Source organism: Danio rerio, chromosome 17 (assembly GCF_049306965.1).
Source record: "Danio rerio strain Tuebingen ecotype United States chromosome 17, GRCz12tu, whole genome shotgun sequence".
NCBI classification, from domain to species: domain Eukaryota; kingdom Metazoa; phylum Chordata; class Actinopteri; order Cypriniformes; family Danionidae; genus Danio; species Danio rerio.
Genome location: NC_133192.1, coordinates 27,644,008 through 27,659,794, shown reverse-complemented (window position 1 = coordinate 27,659,794; position 15,787 = coordinate 27,644,008). Strand labels below are relative to the sequence as shown.

The following is a 15,787-nucleotide window of genomic DNA, read 5'->3' as shown; positions in this document are numbered from 1 at the left end:
TTTGCATTGTAATAAATATTTCATCACAGATCCCAAAAAGAGAGTAAATTAATTTTGTTGTTGACAAGTTTTATAACAGCGAGAGCTGGAAAAATCAATTATTAATAAAGCCAAAATCGCATTGAAAATACACTGAGCCTACTATACAGAAAGCAGCAAATAGAGGTGGAATTATACTCTGAGTTAAAAAAAAAAACAATGAAACCCAGTAGTCTCTGTAACTTTCACACAATAACTGTTTGTCCATGTGTCCCTAGAGAAACTGTGTGCTCGATTCATTTCAGCAAACCCTGGCTGATCATGAAGTTTTAAAGCACAGTTCTTTAAAGATGTAGGTGGATCAATGGATTACAAATCCCAATGAAAATTAGAGGAAACACAATGACTTTTGTTTAGTTTTTTTTTTTCAGCAAAGAAACTAATTACTTTTTTTTTCAAAGAAGCTGAGCAAATAGTTTTGCACACTAGCCACCAGAGAAACTGACTTTCTCAGTAAACATCCGAATAAACACAATTTACATTGTTAATTGAATGGATCCACCTTAATTGAATACAAAATACCCTACAACGCAAACCCTCCCATAATAGGCTTTCAATAGGCTATTGAACACGATTCAAAATTCGGCTTTTAAACATTAGAGTTCTTCTAAAATTTTCTTGTTGACTATAAGCTTTCTGAATTTATTGAACGTGCATGAACAATTGAAAAAAAAAACTCCTACAAACAGAAGCACTATGAGATTTACAATAGTTCAAACAAGACATTAGCTAGCTAGACAGTCAAGCAAAATATGCTCAGAAAAAAACTTAAGTGTAATTAAATACTTTATGTAGACAAACACACACACAAATGCACGCACGCACACGCATGCACACACGCACACACACACACGCACGCACGCACGCACGCACGCACGCACACACACACACACACACACACACACACACACACACACACACACACACACACACACACACACACACACACACACACACACACAGACATTCCACAGCAAAAAGCAGCCATAAATCTAGTGACCATGTTAATTTAGCAGTCTGTTCATAGTTGTTTCTATTTATTGTTGTAATAGTTTTAAATAGTCATTCAGGGGTCCGTTCTTCGTACGTGAATTATTCAGTTAGCTGTTTTTGGATGTTGAAGATTTGACACGATCCAGGATGGTTTCATTGTTTAAAACTCATTTGAGACTTGTCGTCATAGTAATAGTTCTGGTAGATCAAACCTGCATGGGAACAGGTTCATTTCATATAAACAGGATTAGATTGGGTCAGTTCAAGCAAAGATAATACTGAAAGTATGCGCAAATGCTGATATTTTCTTACAGTAGGTATATACACTTGGGAAAATAATATATATATATATATATATATATATATATATATATATATATATATATATATATATATATATATATATATATATATATATATATATATATATATATATATATATATTAATAAAGGGACTAAGTCGACAAGAAAATAAATGAATACAGACATTTATTCGTCAGGTATGGTAACCAAAATCTGATAGATATCACATTGGTATCGTCCACAGAACGTCAAGCTGTAACATCATCAGACGTTGATACTTTGTTGTTTTTATGTTACGTTGGAAAGTAACCAAAATGCAACGCCTGTCTGACACTGGACATGATGTCGGCCTGACGTTGGGTTCTGGCGTCAACCCGTTTGTCATTTCCAATTAAAATGCAACGTCCCATGACGTTGGGGCACAACGTCAATCTGACATCATGTTGAAGTACTGTGCCTGCTGGGTTTAATCCTTAAAAACTTACAAAATAAGAATTTTTATCTTGACTAAAGCATGCACTATATATTAGATACACACCAAATCTGACAGTTCACCTTTTAGTGCTTATTCTTGATTTGTTTTCACACAGTTCAGTCATTAACTGGAGTTACTGTCAATTGTCACAATGTGCAGAGTGAGTCCTGCTTCATACACACACAAAAAATGATGATTTACATGCAGATTAAAATACAAATGCAATTCAGAAACTGCATTAACATGTTTATCTATTTATGAGGTCTTTAAAATAAGGTCACATCAGTTAATTAAATGAATTATTTAACAAAACTAACAATAAACAGAATAACCATGACAAAAATAACAACTAATGTACTTTTTTGTACTGTTAGTGTACTGAAAGTAGTCCACTTATTGAATAATATAAATAAACTATGTGTGTGCTTTTGGTGCATTTTTTGATCCAGGAAAAAAATTAACCTGATAAGAGAATAATCTACTGTTACAAACACCGAGAATAAACATACATACGTATATATCACATGTGTATATACACATCACAAACATAAACATCAGAAGAGTACGGCGCAAATCTATTTTCAGTGGTAATGTAATGTTGACTCTCTTTAATAAAAACCGAACATGACTGCGCACACTGTACTTCAGCAAAACAATTATCAAAGTTGCCATGAAAAGGGTTACAAAATAATACTTAATGTGAAAAAGTAATATGACTCACAGATATAATCTCACAGATAAATGTGAGTGTTCATGAGATGGCAAGCTTTCTGATGAGCTTCTTATCGCTCTGTAACTATGCAAATAGTTCAATTTTATCTTCAGAACGTCTGTGTGTATAACAGAGCATTGGAGGAATACAGCCTGATAGATAAACACATCTGCAGATTTACATCGCAGAACTACATTTCCTTGGATAAATCCAGCCAGAGAGAGAGAGAGAGGAAAAGATGAGAAGACTGATAGCAGTGGAATAAGTAAGAAAAAGCTTTGTCTAGAGAAATAAAAAACTTGGGCCTCCCATGTAATGTTGTCAAGATAGAGCTGATAGACAATGCAGAAACTGTCGCAACTACATCAATCAAGCAGACACCGAGCCCAAACTTCTGAGAGAAATGTCCACAACCTGCAGGGCACAGCAAAACACGCCACAGGAAACCTATAAGTCATACGGGAACGGCCATTAAAGCATCTGATGTGGAAATTCGCACTGGCAGGCGCTGTTCGTTGGTCCATGAATGCTACATCTATACATTTTTACACATCATGGCGATGACAACTGCAAAAACAAAGAGGTAGCTCAGATGAAAATGAAATGTCAACGTTTTTTTCACCTGAATGCAATTCCAAACCTGTGTGACTTTCTATGTTTTGGAAAGCTGAACTGAAGATACTGTGAATGCTTCAACTGTTACATTAACACATATGAAAATGAATAAATGTAAAAAAAAAAATAAATAAACAAATGTTATGTGTAATAACAATGGAATGACACAAGGAAGTACTGAACTATGTATCAAATATTGAGCATAAAAGGCTTTTTTGGTAATGACAGCTTCAACATCCCTCCTGTGTGGAGAATGGAGTCGCATGCATTGCTCATGTGCGATTTGTTTCTCATACTCGTCATTTAACAGTCTTTAAATCTGATGGTTTTGTGTGACTCTTTTCTATAATTTTGTGATTCTATTTTCCATAGGATTCAGGTTAGGTGATTGGCTGGGCCATTCTAGCTTTTCTCTTTTTCGTTTTGAAAACAATTGTGTTAGATAACTGTGTGGGATCATGGTCTTGCTGAAATGTTCACCCAACTTTCATCTTCATCATCTGTTTATGTAGAAGTTGGAACTGAAGCAGCTAATATTCGTTTACACTGATGAAGGGCAGAGTTGCTTTCTCACTGCATTGAATTCAGCTGCAGTCTGACCTTTCCATGCCTTTTCACACCTACCTTTCTTTGTGTGTTCAATACTTGTTTCATGTGTCATATCATGTTATTACACAACTTAATTTCTAAACTTTGGTTGTTAGTGAGATCTTGTGAAAATTTTGAGTCAACAGCTCCTTTAGAAATATGCTTTCTGAGAAAAATTGTAACATGTTCAAATCTTATATTTTAACTGTGAGGCTTGATAAAATAAATCTTTAAAATGCAGTTAATGGTAAGAAAAATACAATTCAAATCCTAAAATAGAAAACTGATGGAGACAATAGCAATAGCTATATAGTCAGAATTATTAGCCTCCCTTTGATTTTTTTTTCTATTTTAATTATTTCCCAAATTATGTTTAACAGAGCAAGGGAATTAAAAAAACAAATCTTCAGGAAAGTCTTTTTTGTTTAATTTTGGTTGTATTTTTTTTAAAGACATTTTAAGGTCGAAATTATTATTTAAGCTATATTTTTATTATAAATTATTATATTAAGCGATTGTCAACAGAACAAACCACTGTTATACCATGATTTGCATAATTACACTAACCTGCCTAGTTAACCTAATCGACCTAGTTGTGCCTTTAAATTTCCCTTTAGGCTGAATACTAGTGTCTTGAAAAATATCTGGTAACATATTATGTTCTGTCACCATGGCAAAGAAAAAAAAACTGAGTAATTAGAAATGAGTTATGTTGTTGAAAAAAATCTCTCTGTTAAACAGAAATTGGGGAAAAAATTAAACCCTATGGGCTAATAAGTATGCCTTCAACTGTATATGTTTAAAAGAATTGCATGGTAAAAAAAAAATCAAGAGGAGCTAAATATCTTATATATCCACAAAGCAACTTTGTGTTTAGTGGATGTCTAAACATAGAAGGCTTGACTAAAAGTAAAAATATGGGCTGTCGTTGAATATAGTTTTTTCTTATTTTGTATTCCGCCTAACCTTCTTGCTTTTATATTAACATTGGGTCATTTTTGAACAATGACAGCCTTCCTATACTACCATGCTACTCTGAATATTCGCTCTGAAATAGCCTGTTAGTATGGCTTAGTAATAAACATAATTCCTGCACGCCTACGGCTAACTGGCGAATGACATGAACAAGTGGGTTGTCTGCTGTTGTGGACCCGACGTCGAAAAATAAAATGCTAAGTAGTTAGCATTTTGGCAGATCACCTACTGCACCTTTAGTTCACCGCCACCTATAACGGCGATGGCCTCGTCCATCACAATGTTTCAAATTAGACATCGTACGATGCCAAATTGGTTGAGATCTCCCAACCCTAAATGGATCACATATCACCGAAAACTGCCTCTCTCTCTCCATAAATCCACACAGCTTCTTATGCAGATTACGACATATTTTAGACTAATACTCAATTAAAGAGCCACGGTTTCCTTACAGGGTGAATGACACCATTCTTGTTAATCCCTCATTTTGAATTTGAATACTGTGCGTCTCCGCATCGTTGATATAACGAATTAAAAAGAGTATTTGTCATGCAGATTAAAGACCTTTATCACCAAACAGGATTTCGAAAATGATCTGAAGGAAGGGATATATAAGAGCTCAAATCAGAACGCTGGGATGATTCACAATCAGGCATTAACACGTGGCCAAACGAAATTAATTAATTCACAGTTCACAGTGCTCCTTCAGTCAGAGTTTCATTGATCGGAAAAGCCCTGTGTTGTAACGTTTATGATATGGCAAGACAGACAGATTCTCTTTACCAGAAATGATATAAGTCACACTGCCAGGACGATTTCACAGTAATGGACAGATGTTTTCATTGGTCTTTGTGAGCAGGGAGAGACGAGCTAAAGGTGTTGTGGACAGGCTTCCACCCAGTAGGTGCTGTCTGTGGTTTGATAAGGAAACTGTGGCCTTTACAGCCAGTCCATCAGTCCATGATTGCAGCCATGACTTCAAGACTGAATTTGGAAAGGAGAAAGATAACATGATGTGTGTGTGTGGGTGTGAGTGTAGGAGTGTGTGTAACAGTATGTGTGTAAGGTGGCATGTCCACTGGAGCAGCTTAAAAGATTACCAGACCACAAACATCAACCCCTACAAAATCCCGTAATCCTGTTTGAATTGGCATCATCAAAGTCATTCAACGGCCTGTAATATCACAAGAAAAAACGATGCTCCATCTGTACACTATGCAAAAGCCTATAATTAGCATTTTGCCCTAAAGTACACATATTAAGTCTTAAATGTGGAAATTTGGCAAAGAAAAACAGTGTGTGTGCTTTGTCTGAAAGCTACTTGTCTGAAAGTGTGTAATGTATTATTTGAAGCCACTAAATGGACAGTTCAGCCAAAAATGAACATGTTGCTGTTAATACTCACCCTCAGGTCAGCCATGATGTAGATTATATATTAATTTAGTATAAAAATAATAATACTAGTAATAAAAAATATACATATTTTTAGCTGAAACAGTGGCCCTGGGTCATTTATACAATACAAAAGCCAATGACTACCAGCTCTTTAAGAGTCCAAAAAAATAAAAAAATAAATAATTGATGACCAACTAAACTTCTCTGACCACATTTCTAGAACTGCTCGATCGTGCAGATTCGCACTCTATAACATCAGAAAGATCCAACCCTTCTTATCTGAACATGCAGCTCAACTCCTTGTTCAAGCTCTTGTTTTCTCCAAACTGGATTACTGCAACTCTCTACTAGCTGGGCTTCCAGCTAACTCTATCAAGCCTCTTCAACTGCTCCAGAATGCAGCAGCACGAGTGGTCTTCAATGAACCTAAACGAGCACATGTCACTCCGCTACTAGTCCGTTTGCACTGGCTGCCAGTTGCTGCTCGCATCAAGTTCAAAGCTCTGATGTTTGCCTACAAAGTGACTTCTGGCCTTGCTCCTTCTTATCTGCTCTCACTTCTGCAGATCTATGTGCCCTCCAGAAACTTGCGTTCTGTGAATGAACGTCGCCTCGTGGTTCCATCCCAAAGAGGAAAGAAATCACTTTCGCGAACGCTCATGCTCAATCTGCCCAGTTGGTGGAATGAACTCCCTAACTGCATCAGAACAGCAGAGTCACTCGCTATTTTCAAGAAACGACTAAAAACTCAACTATTTAGTCTCCACTACACTTTCTAATCTGCAATTGCCTCTCTGAATATCACACTAACTGTACCAAAAAACAAAACAAAACAAAAAAAAAAAACACTAATACTACTAATACTTCCCTTCTTAGACTTTACAGACCTGAAACTTGCCTATAACACTTATTCATTGTTGCTCTTAGTTGTGTAAATTGCTTCCTTGTCCTCATTTGTAAGTCGCTTTGGATAAAAGCGTCTGCTAAATGACTAAATGTAAATGTAAATAAATAAAAAAGATATACAGGGGTCCGTTCTTCGTACGTGGATTACTCAGTTAGCTGGATTTGGATATTGACGATTTGACACGATCCAGGATCGTTTCGTTCTTCAAAGCTGATCCGAGAATTGATGTCATGGCAACAGTTCTGCTAGGTCAAACCTGATTGGGAGCAGGTTCAATTCATATAAACAGGATTAGATCGGCTCAGTTCAAGCAAAGATAATACAGAAAGTATGTTCTGAATTCTGATATTTTCTTACAGTAGTAGTTATATACACTTGGGAAAATGGTACATATTTTTTAACTATATATATAAAGTTATAGTCATTAATAAAATAAATAAAGTTATACATATTAATAAAACGTAGGCTATACAATCTGCACTCTCGAAATGAAAGTACAAAGACTGCCATCTGGTGCAAAGAGAAAACTTATTGATATTAACTTTTTAGATCGCTTTAGTACAAATTGTGTATAATAGAAATGCACAATATGTGACTTTTTTTAAAGCAATAATACATGTCAGCAGTCATAAACATGTTTTGATAGTTAATAGTGATTTGAAGCTTCACAAAAGTTGCAGACGCCTTTACCAATATGAAAATGCTTTTGTAAACAACCTGTTATTCTTTACACCGATTAAAAAACGGCTACAATAATAAAGAAAATCTTTTCTAAATGTAGAACTACATACACTAATTTGCATTGAAATACATGATGAATACTCTTGTCTTGACAAATGAAAGTGTAAAGCCTGCAGCTCACAACAAATGTGGAAAGTTCTTGCGTGTCATATTAAACAAGCCGTTTACTGCTAATTTGATGTAATTTTGCTCACATGGATAATTGAATATTAATCAGATGATGTCATTACGCTGCTGTGCCGTCAGCCAATCGTTGCATTGCTGATCATGATTTCGAGGATCGATAGATCTGTCCTTCATAACACACGCAGCGATCTCAGATCAGTTCATCCAGACATTCTAATCTGATTCGCGAACTTGTTTGAAGAACCAAATTAGCGAGAGATCAGTTATCAAGATTAAAAGATCCAGGATCTGCCAAATAATCTTAGATCATTTAAGCGAGGTACGAAGAACGGACCCCTGGTCTAAAGGCTAATTTAAACTGCTGTTTAAAGCAAGTAAATGTGAGTGTGAATAAATTAACAGCAAAATTTGTTTTGTGGTGAACAACACCGTTAATAAAGTACATATTATATAAACAATATCACATAAGTAGCATTGCTATATGGCTGTATATAATCAATGGGGGTGGGAATCTTTAGGGTCTTCACAATCTGATTCTGATTCTAGGAGTCACGATTCATTTCCAAAAAGTTTCTTGATCTATTTTTTTTTCTATTTCTTTGGCTGTGGAAAATATATCTTTCCCACAGAAAAAGAGTTTCTATGCTTTTGTTTATGATAGGAACCTACAGTACAATTGTAAGGTAGTAATGGCATCTTAAAAAGGATTTATATTCATTATCAAAGTTATATTATGCATGAGCATGCTCTGAATGTAACTTTGAAATGCCAGATTACAAAGTGCAGTTTCAAAGAACAAACTGTTCTTTTTCCAAAAAGAAACTTTAATTGCTTTCAGTTTGTTTATAACCTTTAAACATAAGACAAAACTTTGGAAAAATATATTGGAATTACTTTTCGTTGGGAGGCACAGCTTTGAAACAGTACTTTACAACGCTTCATTAATTTGCAACACTTTCCCCTATTCATCCAGTCTGCATTAGCAGAACACAAGCATATGACACTGCTGTATTCAGTGTTAATGCATCATGTTTCCAATTCCACCCTCTCCACAGGACAGTATTAGTTTCACTTTGAGGTGTTGCAGTTATGTAAAAAGCGGACACGGGATGAGAAGAGTAATGTCATGCCTTTTAAATTCTAAAGTTTGTCCAAATCAAGTGAATTTGGCAGCATACCTGTGGCTGTCAATCCTTATTATTTTCCAGCTTACGCAGACCCACATAAATTGAATACAGAATCAATTCTGAACTTTTGGGATTGAATTCAGAATCGCTAGAAAAAGATTTGCAATGCATTTTTTAACATACACAAAAGGAATTCAATCAGCTAATACATACTGAAATTAAGTAAGTTAATTAATTAACATCACTTTTACAGTATTTTTATATCACATTCCGTATGCTACCTGTGCTCATACAATAAAAAATACAATAAACAAAGATGTTGTGTATGAATCATAGATAGTGTCTTCTGTGAGAACAAAACATGAGATAAAGAATGGGACATGCTACACTCCAAAAAAAGTTTTTTATTGTTTAAACTACTTAAATAAATTGAGCTGAAACAACACAATTCTTAAGATTTCATAGGGACAACTTAATATTTGTATTTTTAATCCACATAAATTTGTAAGTGTTAAGTTAACTTAATTGATTTGTTTTTGGACAACATGAATGAATTGTGTGGAGCCATGCATTTTTTTACAGTGTAGAAGATACTGACTTTTTATTGTAATCATAAAGATTTGATGTCTAATTTACTCTTAGGATGGATGGCTTCATCCATTGCAAGATGAATGGTAAAAAGAAATCCTTTTTTTTTTTTGCACAAAATAGAGGATTTAAAGAAGGTGCACGTGGGAAGGATACAGAGAGAAAGGAGGGGCTAATTCACTGCATTATTCTCTATCATCCACACCCCACACATTATTCTCTTCTCCTCCATCCCCTCTTCACACTAAAACCCCAGTGCCAGCAGGGATCTAGAGGATGAAAAGAGAGCCTCTGTGGAGCAGACAGCCCGGCACTAAGTCCTTCCTGACTTTGTCAGAGTGAGTTATTCATATTGTCCCGCCCTGTCCTGTGTCCTTCATTAATCTGTAATGTGTAGCACCTGTAATTATGCACAGAAAAGCTATTTCAAGTTTGATGCTCTGAAATACAACAGGCTGGGAAGCAGCCACGAAAGTATGACATTCTTGTTTTGATATTAAAAATGAGTTATTGACGTTTTACCTTTTCCAAATGTGGTCTCTTTTCTTTTCCAGTAAAATGAAAGGCTGCACAGCCTAAAGTGAGCTTTTAACTAGAAAATAATACTTACTCCTAAGAAAATTACAGTTTAAAACTTTTTTTGAAGACTGCACTTCTTAAAGAGAGAAAAAAAAACTGTTTTAATACTTCAGATCGCAAAGTACTGTTCTGGAAAGAACCTGAAGAATTGGATGAGACACTTAAGTGAGTTTCGTAATCCACGTGAATTTCTCTGAAATGTCATGATGCACCTTAAAGTGGAAATAACAGGACAGCAGTCTAATCTCTTCCACTTGAGTTCTGCTCTCCACAAATCAATGATGGTAGAGAAGCTTGTATATCCCAGATGAACAAACTACAGCAGTGTTTCATAGGCTGCTGTGCAACAATGGCTGTCCTTGTGAAAACTGCACATCACAAAAACATTATTTCACACTGACAATGGTTTTATGGCAAATCAGAATATAATGGTTGAGATAGTTTTAAGCCTTGCTGATTTCTTCTAAAGGGCATTATGAGAAATGACCTTATGTAGAACCGAATCAACCAACCAATATTAGGAGATGATACCCTTCATCATTTGACCTTCAGCATACAGGGTGGTTGATGTTTGTCTGAACTGACAGGCCATCAAACCCGACAGCCCAACCATAAGGCCAGTAAAACAGCATTCACAACCTACATAATTACATAAATTGAAAGCAAAACATAATAATTTATAAAAAATTTAACACATATAAAACAACTACAAATGTAGCCATGCAAAAATAAAGATTCATCATCAAATAGTTTTACATTTGTTTTTGTATGTTTGTATAAGACTATAGAAAAAGCTGTGAAGCTTGGTGTATGTACATAAGTAGTGCTCAACTGGAGATTAAGACACATTTATTTATTTATTTTTATTTTGTTCATTAACTAATCAGTGTTTCAGATTAAATCTGCAGAATGAATAATTCAAAAAGTCATGTGCTGCGCTTTCCAAAAGCATTGAAATGCAAAGTAGATCACAAAAATGTAATTGATGCATCCTAACTTACAGAAAGTAGCACTTGAAAATCATCGTTGACCAATGACTGCTCTGTACTAATGGATGGTATGGACATACATACATACATACATACATAAAAAGGGCATGCACAAAACAAAAATAACAGTTCATAATGTAACTTAAAAAATATTAAATATGCTTGAAAGACTGGAACACAACAGAAAAATAGGAATAAACTCTAAATAATAAAAGGAACAAGAATAAAATCTGTCAATGACTTGCACAAACGCTTGAAACCTATTCACGTATTGGGCATTTTAGAATGATAAGTTTTAAGGTATTTGCTCAGGGTTAACCATGGCATGCTTCCAAGGTTTTCACCATAGTGTTGGCAGATGGTTTCCTGATAATTATTAAAAAAGAGGCTAAATTTGGATGAGAAACACAAGAGAAACCATTTTTGCAGCATGAAAGCATTTTTTATTATAGTTGATATTTTTTATTTTTAAAAAATCTGTGAAAGTATGTTAGTAAAATCTTATATTGTTGTGATTACCATCTTTTAGGCTAAAAGATAAAATCATTTTGAAAGATGTAAAAAACACTTTGACTGCTAGCCAGTTTTGAACAAAACATGACACAGCGGGATTAGTTGTAACAGGGTGTTACAAATAAGCCACACACTGTTGTACACCAATTAAACTAACAAAATATTTTTAGAATTTTGTGTGTAATGTTGAATACCTTTTATATTAAAATGTATTTTTATAGAGTTTGTTTAATAGATTTTTTATTGCTAACAATGCAAATGCATGTAATTGCATTGTATAATAATGAATATTAATGCAAATAAATCCAAATGTGCTTAAATAATAAAATAATAAATAATAAATAATAAAATAAATAAAATAAATAAAATAAATAAAATAAATAAAATAAATAAAATAAATAAATAAATAAATAAATAAATAAAATAAATAAAATAAATAAATAAAATAAATAAAATAAATAAAATAAATAAAATAATAATAATAAAATAATAATAAACAAACAAACAAACAATCAAACAAATAAATAAATAAACAAACATACTGTGCTATGTAGAATAAAAAATGGTACTAAGTACTGAGGAAATATAACTACTATTTAAAGTAAACTGGGTTTAAATTAATTGTGTGAAATCTGCCTTTTCAAGCATGTTACGACTAACCCTCTGTCTGTTACAATTTGCCCCACAGATAGGGTAAATAGTAACAGTTTTACACCTGGGACTTATGTACAGAATATGTACGATATGTACAGAAACCATTGGTCCAGCGATTATACATTTAGTGCTTTTAGTGCTTTGTAGGAGAGGCTTGTGTGTTGTTGATAAAAAAATATATAAAATGGTTATAAGATTTGTTCAGGCGACGCAGTGGTGCAGTAAGTAGTGCTGTCGCCTCACAGCAAGAAGGTCACTGGGCCTCTGGTTCGAACCTCGGCTCACTTGCCGTTTCTGTGTGGAGTTTTCATGTTCTCCCTGCACTCCGGTTTTCCCCACAGTCCAAAAACTTGCGGTACAGGTGGATTGTAGGCTAAATTGTCCGTAGTGTATGAGTGAGTGAGTGTGTGTGTGTGTGTGTGTGTGTGTGTGTGTGTGTGTTTGTGTGTGTGTGTGTGTGTGTGTGTGTATTTGTTTCCCAGAGATGGGTTGCAGCAGCATAAAAACGTGCTGGATAGGTTGGTGGTTCATTCCACTGTGGCGACCCTGGATTAATAAAGGGACTAAGCAAGAAGCTTGAATGAATGAATGATTTGTTCATTATTTGGCCCCTTATTAGGTTGTATTTCAGTAATTTTGAAATGGACAGGGACTTCTAAGTAGTATGTAGAAAAGATCACACACAGAACACTCTTTGGATCCTTTAGATACATGGTAATTGGGAAACCCAGCTGCAAACAAATCAAGATTGTTGAACTCATTTCGACTTTGAATTGACTTTCACTTTGGCAGTGAATAGTAAAGCTTGATCTGCTGAAGATGTCTGTCTGCACTTGTGTGTGTTTGTCTAATTTTTATGTATAAATTAGCACGCTGTGGCTAATTATTGTGCTAATTAGCTCAGTCTAGCACAGCTGGATTGTTAATTGCTCCCCTGGTTGCTACGGCCTGTTGTGTGACAGACCTGTCCTATAAATCAGTTTGAAGGAGATGCCGGTTTCTATAAAAGCTCTCTTTGGGACGCAGTACATCACGTTTCTATGATATCCACACCTAGATCCCAAAAGAACTTCCAGATTTTGATGCCCTTTAATCACTTCCTTCAGAAAAACACATGACTCTTCACCCAGATGTTTAAACATTCTCTCTGAAGTTATACTCTTCATTCGGTGGGCTTGTGTGATAAACCTCCCCTGTTGGCTTTTAATCTATTTTTAAAGTGCAATGAGTGTGTGAAGCCTCTCATGAATCATAAATCTTTGTTTTCCCAGTATATTAAGTATTAGTATGTATTATTTTTGGCATCTTCAGTGATTGCATGGCCTAGAAAGGCTTTGAAAGATGCAGCTATTAAAAAAGGACAGAAATAAAAAACATCATCCTTACTATATAAGAGCTGTAAATAGCAGGCGTTGAGATAAAGGAGGCTGTCTACTTGATAAAATTGCATAGATGAAAGTGTTGCTTTTATTTTCATAATATATTGAATGGAATAAATCCCCATTCTTCAGGTGTGTAATATAAAAGTATCACTTTACTCGTGGCTGCTTTGTTATCACCTCCTGAGAGCTATGTTCTGTTTTTCCATGAAGTAAAAATTAATACAGAAATGTTATACTGTTAAAGAGGAGGTCCAGACTGTATTTTATGGCTTGGTTGTGTTTATGGGGTGCAAAGTAATGTGAGCTCATGGTTTATTTGTAAAAACTCAAATTATTTGTTAATATTTCTTACTTTAATTATATACTGCTACTCAGCTAACATGAAAACAACTGTCATATTTCCTGGTTCCTTCAAAAAGCCCACCCTCAAGAGGCTCTGATTGGTCAGCTAACATAATATGCTGTCATCCACTGATCAGCTCCATATCCTAAGGAAGCCTCTACTAGCACGCACTGTGCTTCTGCTGTGTAAATACTGGTAGCGTAGTCGTATGAGTTTGTGCCTAAATCAGACAGAAAATTATGAGGAAAGAGGTGAGCCTCATGCCGGCAATCTAAAAAAAATATTTTCTGAATAAGCATGTGTAAGTAATACAAAACATTCACTTATCTTTTGTGAGTTCATTGTTTGATATGTAGAACACAGGGAAAGCGACTGCATAGAGAGACAGCGCTGGTGAAGATTGTGGGTGTTTACAGGGGTCTGACAGATAAATATGAATTTGTAGCTAAATTGTTAGCAGTGCCAAACAGCATTTACCGTTGTTTACAGTCTTGTTTACATCCTTGCTACAGCATAACGTTAACGCTAGAAACTATGCATGCAATAGATCAATTTTAACAAATATAAATACTTACAAGTTGTGGCACACAATCCAAAGCTTCCGCTAATATGGTTGGAGCTGCTCTCCCAGCACTGAACTGGGAAAGATTCTGGAAGCTGTCCTCTGTCAAATGCTAGCTATTTGTTTTTTTATATAATTCTCTGGATCACAAGTAAAATTAAATTGTAAGCACTTCTGACTTTGTGTCATGTCGTTTGGAAGCTCAAATACAGAAACAGAAGAAGCTCTGTGGGAAAGCATCATTTGGACTGCATTTTAGCTTTCTCTGCTTTAACATTACAGCACCTCTGACCACACAACTTTGCTGCATGTTTCCTGTGCACGTAACCTTGAAGAGTTTATGATCTCATTGACCTGGATGTATTTTTTGTAGTCCCCAAAATGCTAAGCTAACTCTGTAAAAGCCGATGTCTCTCTTTGCATTGAACTTTTGAGCATATATTACATTCAGAGATGTTGTTTATGTTTGCACATCTACATCACACATGAACTAACATTTAAAACATAATACATAGTGGACCACCCCTTTAAAATTTGAATTAAAATAATCATATTGTTATTTAAAATTTATAGTACTTAGTATTTTAGTTGTCATTTGTATATTTTTCCACTTAAGATTTTAGTATATTTTAAGTAGCATATCTATATTTTGTTTATTGAATTATGTTTGGCTAAATATAATAACCCTAAAAGACAAAAAAAAATATATAAAATACTTTACATAAAAATACAAAAATAACTAAAACTATCAATTTAATAATTTAAACATAAAAATGGAAGTAAATAAATGAATATAAAAGTATAAGACAGATTTATTTAAAACTGTCAATTTTACAATGCTTCAAAACTTAGTTAAAGTATTAATTATCCATTTTAAATGCACATGTATATCCGCAACTGGCTTGCTTGGTTTGGGATTCGTGGAACTGCGCATCAATGTATTTGCTCTTCAGTGTTTGGACTTTCATCAGTGAAAATTAAACCACACTAAACTGAAATAAACTGAACTTCAACTCTGAAAACTGGACTGACACATTTTCAATTTACTAGAATGTCTATGTTAAGCTGTTTGACACAATCTACATTGTAAAAGTACTTTAGAAATAAACATGAATTGAATTGAATTGAATCTGCAAACGGTAGTTCATCAAATTGTAGAATGTTTTTCTATATTGTATTTG

The 15,787-nt window shown here is 34.5% G+C and overlaps 1 protein-coding gene across 20 annotated transcripts in view; it reads right to left on the bottom strand.

The window, feature by feature from the left end:
• The window catches only part of grid1a (glutamate receptor, ionotropic, delta 1a), a 492,444-nt gene that overhangs the window by 141,863 nt on the left and 334,794 nt on the right, over positions 1–15,787 (bottom strand). The gene's annotated exons all lie outside the window — the stretch shown is intronic.